The 7,321-nt window shown below is 49.0% G+C and overlaps 8 non-coding genes across 8 annotated transcripts; 4 read left to right on the forward strand and 4 right to left on the reverse strand.

Moving 5' to 3' along the window:
- Positions 1-1,066: 1,066 nt before the first annotated feature.
- TRNAS-GGA (transfer RNA serine (anticodon GGA)) lies at positions 1,067-1,141 on the reverse strand. The gene has a single exon. It is a non-coding gene; the product is annotated as a tRNA-Ser (tRNA).
- Positions 1,142-2,754: 1,613 nt separating this feature from the next.
- TRNAS-GGA (transfer RNA serine (anticodon GGA)) lies at positions 2,755-2,829 on the reverse strand. The gene has a single exon. It is a non-coding gene; the product is annotated as a tRNA-Ser (tRNA).
- A 206-nt stretch (positions 2,830-3,035) lies between these two features.
- Positions 3,036-3,110, reverse strand: TRNAS-GGA (transfer RNA serine (anticodon GGA)). Its single transcript has one exon. It is a non-coding gene; the product is annotated as a tRNA-Ser (tRNA).
- Positions 3,111-3,599: 489 nt separating this feature from the next.
- Positions 3,600-3,674, reverse strand: TRNAS-GGA (transfer RNA serine (anticodon GGA)). The gene has a single exon. It is a non-coding gene; the product is annotated as a tRNA-Ser (tRNA).
- Positions 3,675-4,599: 925 nt separating this feature from the next.
- On the forward strand, positions 4,600-4,674 carry TRNAS-GGA (transfer RNA serine (anticodon GGA)). Its single transcript has one exon. It is a non-coding gene; the product is annotated as a tRNA-Ser (tRNA).
- A 489-nt stretch (positions 4,675-5,163) lies between these two features.
- Positions 5,164-5,238, forward strand: TRNAS-GGA (transfer RNA serine (anticodon GGA)). Its single transcript has one exon. It is a non-coding gene; the product is annotated as a tRNA-Ser (tRNA).
- A 771-nt stretch (positions 5,239-6,009) lies between these two features.
- On the forward strand, positions 6,010-6,084 carry TRNAS-GGA (transfer RNA serine (anticodon GGA)). The gene has a single exon. It is a non-coding gene; the product is annotated as a tRNA-Ser (tRNA).
- Positions 6,085-6,291: 207 nt separating this feature from the next.
- Positions 6,292-6,366, forward strand: TRNAS-GGA (transfer RNA serine (anticodon GGA)). Its single transcript has one exon. It is a non-coding gene; the product is annotated as a tRNA-Ser (tRNA).
- The last annotated feature ends 955 nt before the right edge of the window (positions 6,367-7,321 follow it).

Below are 7,321 nucleotides of genomic sequence, written 5' to 3' on the forward strand. Positions count from 1 at the left end.
AAATAGAAAACTGCCCACTGTGCTGACCAAATATGTGGAGAGACCCAAAGTAATAGAATTATTTCTGGACAGCTGTAGAGTTAGAGCTTGTTGGCTGATAATCACTATTAAAATTACACCACTGCCAAGCAGATGTTCTGTGTGGTGCTGTTGAAATCAAGTTCACTTGATGAGCAACATAGCAATAACCAGCAAATGCTTTAGCAACAGCGAGCAGGCAATCTTGCATGTGCAAAATTGCATGCTTATTTAATGATAGTGCATCAATAGACTGAACTATGTACCAACTATGTGGTCTATGCAGTATAGACAGAAAGTCAAAAAGGATGCAACTGGACACAGACTCTGCCACAATGCCTACTTGCATGAATGAATATAGCTTAAGAAGAATATAAAAATATGAATAAAGGGAAAATGAGACATCTACCCGATTTGTAGCAATTGCTACAAAGGAAACCCATACGGGTTCCTCGAAAGAAAAGCCTCATAGTTGAAGAAAAATTCGTCCGGGTCCGGGACTCGAACCCGGGACCACCGCCTTTCCGGGGCAGCCGCTCTACCATCTGAGCTAACCAGGCGGCTAGCAGATGGTAGGGCGAAGTCGAATTTGTCGACAACACGAAGCAAAGGCAAGAGTTTGACGTAGTAGTTCTGCGGAAACCCGCAAGGTGGAGAGAAGCAATGAATAAAGGGAAAATGAGACATCCACCCGATTTGTAGCAATTGCTACAAAGGAAACCCATACGGGTTCCTCGAAAGAAAAGCCTCATAGATGAAGAAAAATTCGTCCTGGTCCGGGACTCGAACCTGGGACACCGCCTTTCCGGGGCAGCCGCTCTACCATCTGAGCTAACCAGGCGGCTAGCAGATGGTAGGGCGAAGTCGAATTTGTCGACAACACGAAGCAAAGGCAAGAGTTTGACGTAGTAGTTCTGCGGAAACCCGCAAGGTGGAGAGAAGCAATGAATAAAGGGAAAATGAGACATCTACCCGATTTGTAGCAATTGCTACATTGGAAACCCATACGGGTTCCTCGAAAGAAAAGCCTCAAAGTTGAAGAAAAATTCGTCCTGGTCCGGGACTCGAACCCGGGACCACCGCCTTTCCGGGGCAGCCGCTCTACCATCTGAGCTAACCAGGCGGCTAGCAGATGGTAGGGCGAAGACGAATTTGTCGACAACACGAAGCAAAGGCAAGAGTTTGACGTAGTAGTTCTGCGGAAACCCGCAAGGTGGAGAGAAGCAATGAATAAAGGGAAAATGAGACATCCACCCGATTTGTAGCAATTGCTACAAAGGAAACCCATACGGGTTCCTCGAAAGAAAAGCCTCATGGTTGAAGAAAAATTCGTACTGGTCCGGGACTCGAACCCGGGACCACCGCCTTTCCGGGGCAGCCGCTCTACCATCTGAGCTAACCAGGCGGCTAGCAGATGGTAGGGCGAAGTCGAATTTGTCGACAACACGAAGCAAAGGCAAGAGTTTGACGTAGTAGTTCTGCGGAAACCCGCAAGGTGGAGAGAAGCAATGAATGAAGGGAAAATGAGACATCCACCCGATTTGTAGCAATTGCTTCAAAGGAAACCCATACGGATTCCTCGAAAGAAAAGCCTCATAGTTGAAGAAAAATTCGTGCTGGTCCGGGACTCGAACCCGGGACCACCGCCTTTCCGGGGCAGCCGCTCTACCATCTGAGCTAACCAGGCGGCTAGCAGATGGTAGGGCGAAGTCGAATTTGTCGACAACACGAAGCAAAGGCAGAGTTTGACGTAGTAGTTCTGCGGAAACCCGCAAGGTGGAGAGAAGCAATGAATAAAGGGAAAATGAGACATCCACCCGATTTGTAGCAATTGCTACAAAGGAAACCCATACGGGTTCCTGGAAAGAAAAGCCTCATAGGTGAAGAAAAATTCGTCCTGGTCCGGGACTCGAACCCGGGACACCGCCTTTCCGGGGCAGCCGCTCTACCATCTGAGCTAACCAGGCGGCTAGCAGATGGTAGGGCGAAGTCGAATTTGTCGACAACACGAAGCAAAGGCAAGAGTTTGACGTAGTAGTTCTGCGGAAACCCGCAAGGTGGAGAGAAGCAATGAATAAAGGGAAAATGAGACATCCACCCGATTTGTAGCAATTGCTACAAAGGAAACCCATACGGGTTCCTCGAAAGAAAAGCCTCATGGATGAAGAAAAATTCGTCCTGGTCCGGGACTCGAACCCGGGACACCGCCTTTCCGGGGCAGCCGCTCTACCATCTGAGCTAACCAGGCGGCTAGCAGATGGTAGGGCGAAGTCGAATTTGTCGACAACACGAAGCAAAGGCAAGAGTTTGACGTAGTAGTTCTGCGGAAACCCGCAAGGTGGAGAGAAGCAATGAATAAAGGGAAAATGAGACATCCACCCGATTTGTAGCAATTGCTACAAAGGAAACCCATACGGGTTCCTCGAAAGAAAAGCCTCATAGTTGAAGAAACATTCGTCCTGGTCCGGGACTCGAACCCGGGACCACCGCCTTTCCGGGGCAGCCACTCTACCATCTGAGCTAACCAGGCGGCTAGCAGATGGTAGGGCGAAGTCGACTTTGTCGACAACACGAAGCAAAGGCAAGAGTTTGACGTAGTAGTTCTGCGGAAACCCGCAAGGTGGAGAGAAGCAATGAATAAAGGGAAAATGAGACATCCACCCGATTTGTAGCAATTGCTACACAGGAAACCCATAAGGGTTCCTCGAAAGAAAGCCTCATAGTTGAAGAAAAATTCGTCCTGGTCCGGGACTCGAACCCGGGACCACCGCCTTTCCGGGGCAGCCGCTCTACCATCTGAGCTAACCAGGCGGCTAGCAGATGGTAGGGCGAAGTCGAATTTGTCCACAACACGAAGCAAAGGCAAGAGTTTGACGTAGTAGTTCTGCGGAAACCCGCAAGGTGGAGAGAAGCAATGAATAAAGGGAAAATGAGACATCCACCCGATTTGTAGCAATTGCTACACAGGAAACCCATAAGGGTTCCTCGAAAGAAAGCCTCATAGTTGAAGAAAAATTCGTCCTGGTCCGGGACTCGAACCCGGGACCACCGCCTTTCCGGGGCAGCCGCTCTACCATCTGAGCTAACCAGGCGGCTAGCAGATGGTAGGGCGAAGTCGAATTTGTCCACAACACGAAGCAAAGGCAAGAGTTTGACGTAGTAGTTCTGCGGAAACCCGCAAGTTGGAGAGAAGCAATGAATAAAGGGAAAATGAGACATCCACCCGATTTGTAGCAATTGCTACAAAGGAAACCCATACGGGTTTCTCGAAAGAAAAGCCTCATGGTTGAAGAAAAATTCGTCCTGGTCCGGGACTCGAACCCGGGACCACCGCCATTCCGGGGCAGCCGCTCTACCATCTGAGCTAACCAGGCGGCTAGCAGATGGTAGGGCGAAGTCGAATTTGTCGACAACACGAAGCAAAGGCAAGAGTTTGACGTATTAGTTCTGCGGAAACCCGCAAGGTGGAGAGAAGCAATGAATAAAGGGAAAATGAGTCATCCACCCGATTTGTAGCAATTGCTACAAAAGAAACCCATACGGGTTCCTCGAAAGAAAAGCCTCATAGTTGAAGAAAAATTCGTCCTGGTCCGGGACTCGAACCCGGGACCACCGCCTTTCCGGGGCAGCCGCTCTACCATCTGAGCTAACCAGGCGGCTAGCAGATGGTAGGGCGAAGTCGAATTTGTCGACAACACGAAGCAAAGGCAAGAGTTTGACGTAGTAGTTCTGCGGAAACCCGCAAGGTGGAGAGAAGCAATGAATAAAGGGAAAATGAGACATCCACCCGATTTGTAGCAATTGCTACAAAGGAAACCCATACGGGTTCCTCGAAAGAAAAGCCTCATAGTTGAAGAAAAATTCGTCCTGGTCCGGGACTCGAACCCGGGACCACCGCCTTTCCGGGACAGCCGCTCTACCATCTGAGCTAACCAGGCGGCTAGCAGATGGTAGGGCGAAGTCGAATTTGTCGACAACACGAAGCAAAGGCAAGAGTTTGACGTAGTAGTTCTGCGGAAACCCGCAAGGTGGAGAGAAGCAATGAATAAAGGGAAAATCAGACATCCACCCGATTTGTAGCAATTGCTACACAGGAAACCCATAAGGGTTCCTCGAAAGAAAGCCTCATAGTTGAAGAAAAATTCGTCCTGGTCCGGGACTCGAACCCGGGACCACCGCCTTTCCGGGTCAGCCGCTCTACCATCTGAGCTAACCAGGCGGCTAGCAGATGGTAGGGCGAAGTCGAATTTGTCCACAACACGAAGCAAAGGCAAGAGTTCGACGTAGTAGTATTGCGGAAACCCGCAAGGTGGAGAGAAGCAATGAATAAAGGGAAAATGAGACATCCACCCGATTTGTAGCAATTGCTACACAGGAAACCCATAAGGGTTCCTCGAAAGAAAGCCTCATAGTTGAAGAAAAATTCGTGCTGGTCCGGGCTACAAATCGGGTGGATGGCTCATTCTCCCTTTATTCATTGCTTCTCTCCACCTTGCGGGTTTCCGCAGAACTACTACGTCAAACTCTTGCCTTTGCTTCGTGTTGTCGACAAATTCGACTTCGCCCTACTATCTGCTAGCCGCCTGGTTAGCTCAGATGGTAGAGCGGCTGCCCCGGAAAGGCGGTGGTCCCGGGTTCGAGTCCCGGACCAGGACGAATTTTTCTTCAACTATGAGGCTTTTCTTTCGAGGAACCCGTATGGGTTTCCTTTGTAGCAATTGCTACAAATCGGGTGGATGTCTCATTTTCCCTTTATTCATTGCTTCTCTCCACTTTGCGGGTTTCCGCAGAACTACTACATCAAACTCTTGCCTTTGCTTCGTGTTGTCGACAAATTCGACTTCGCCCTACCATCTGCTAGCCGCCTGGTTAGCTCAGATGGTAGAGCGGCTGCCCCGGAAAGGCGGTGGTCCCGGGTTCGAGTCCCGGTCCAGAACGAATTTTTCTTCAACTATGAGGCTTTTCTTTCGAGGAACCCGTATGGGTTTCCTTTGTAGCAATTGCTACAAATCGGGTGGATGTCTCATTTTCCCTTTATTCATTGCTTCTCTCCACCTTGCGGGTTTCCGCAGAACTACTACGTCAAACTCTTGCCTTTGCTTCGTGTTGTCGACAAATTCGACTTCGCCCTACCATCTGCTAGCCGCCTGGTTAGCTCAGATGGTAGAGCGGCTGCCCCGGAAAGGCGGTGGTCCCGGGTTCGAGTCCCGGACCAGGACGAATTTTTCTTCAACTATGAGGCTTTTCTTTCGAGGAACCCGTATGGGTTTCCTTTGTAGCAATTGCTACAAATCGGGTGGATGTCTCATTTTCCCTTTATTTATTGCTTCTCTCCACCTTGCGGGTTTCCGCAGAACTACTACGTCAAACTCTTGCCTTTGCTTCGTGTTGTCGACAAATTCGACTTCGCCCTACCATCTGCTAGCCGCCTGGTTAGCTCAGATGGTAGAGCGGCTGACCCGGAAAGGCGGTGGTCCCGGGTTCGAGTCCCGGACCAGGACGAATTTTTCTTCAACTATGAGGCTTTTCTTTCGAGGAACCCGGATGGGTTTCCTTTGTAGCAATTGCTACAAATCGGGTGGATGTCTCATTTTCCCTTTATTCATTGCTTCTCTCCACCATGCGGGTTTCCGCAGAACTACTACGTCAAACTCTTGCTTTTGCTTCGTGTTGTCGACAAATTCGACTTCGCCCTACCATCTGCTAGCCGCCTGGTTAGCTCAGATGGTAGAGCGGCTGCCCCGGAAAGGCGGTGGTCCCGGCTTCGAGTCCTGGACCAGGACGAATTTTTCTTCAACTATGAGGCTTTTCTTTCGAGGAACCCGTATGGGTTTCCTTTGTAGCAATTGCTACAAATCGGGTGGATGTCTCATTTTCCCTGTATTCATTGCTTCTCTCCACCTTGCGGGTTTCCGCAGAACTACTACGTCAAACTCTTGCCTTTGCTTCGTGTTGTCGACAAATTCGACTTCGCCCTACCATCTGCTAGCCGCCTGGTTAGCTCAGATGGTAGAGCGGCTGCCCCGGAAAGGCGGTGGTCCCGGGTTCGAGTCCCGGACCAGGACGAATGTTTCTTCAACTATGAGGCTTTTCTTTCGAGGAACCCGTATGGGTTTCCTTTGTAGCAATTGCTACAAATAGGGTGGATGTCTCATTTTCCCTTTATTCATTGCTTCTCTCCACCTTGCGGGTTTCCGCAGAACTACTACGTCAAACTCTTGCCTTTGCTTCGTGTTGTCGACAAATTCGACTTCGCCCTACCATCTGCTAGCCGCCTGGTTAGCTCAGATGGTAGAGCGGCTGCCCCGGAAAGGCGGTGGTCCCGGGTTCGATTCCCGGACCAGGACGAATTTTTCTTCAACTATGAGGCTTTTCTTTCGAGGAACCCGTATGGGTTTCCTTTGTAGCAATTGCTACAAATCGGGTGGATGTCTCATTTTCCCTTTATTCATTGCTTCTCTCCACCTTGCGGGTTTCCGCAGAACTACTGCGTCAAAAATAAAAATATTTAGAGAAAGAAAGCAAGCTTACTAGAAAACTCCTCACTGCTGTAGTACTTACAGCACAGTGAATACTGGCCTTCATGTACTATTTAAAGAAATTCAAGCTCGTGTTCATTGTACTGGGAACTTGAGAAATAATTGTGAAATTAATGCAGAAGGTTGGGCTAGTTGGCGCTGACACAGCTCCTGTGACATAGTTACTAGCACAAACAAGGCGAACGGAATAAAGGTCGGACTATTCAAAGCGGTAGACTTCAACTGACAAGCTTTATTCAGAAGAAACATGCAAACAGGCCACCGCATGCTCAGTTAATGTGCAGACAGATGGAAGAGAAAATAGTCTAGAGGAATTCGAAATCCCGAAGGTAACGCCGGAAGAAGTAAAGAAAGCCTTAGGAGATATGCAAAGGGGGAAGGCAGCTGGGGAGGATCAGGTAACAGCAGATTTGTTGAAGGATGGTGGACCTCGAGCGTACCGGAATCTTGGAAGAACGCTAACATTATCCTAATCCATAAGAAAGGGGACGCCAAGGACTTGAAAAATTATAGACCGATCAGCTTACTGTCCGTTGCATACAAAGTATTTACTAAGGTAATTGCAAATAGAATCAGGAACACCTTAGACTTCTGTCAACCAAAGGACCAGGCAGGATTCCGTAAAGGCTACTCAACAATAGACCATATTCATACTATCGATCAGGTGATAGAGAAATGTGCAGAATATAACCAACCCTTATATATAGCTTTCATTGATTACGAGAAAGCGTTTGATTCAGTCGAAACCTCAGCAGTCATGGAGG

Source organism: Dermacentor variabilis, chromosome 9 (genome assembly GCF_050947875.1).
Source record: "Dermacentor variabilis isolate Ectoservices chromosome 9, ASM5094787v1, whole genome shotgun sequence".
Lineage (NCBI taxonomy): Eukaryota > Metazoa > Arthropoda > Arachnida > Ixodida > Ixodidae > Dermacentor > Dermacentor variabilis.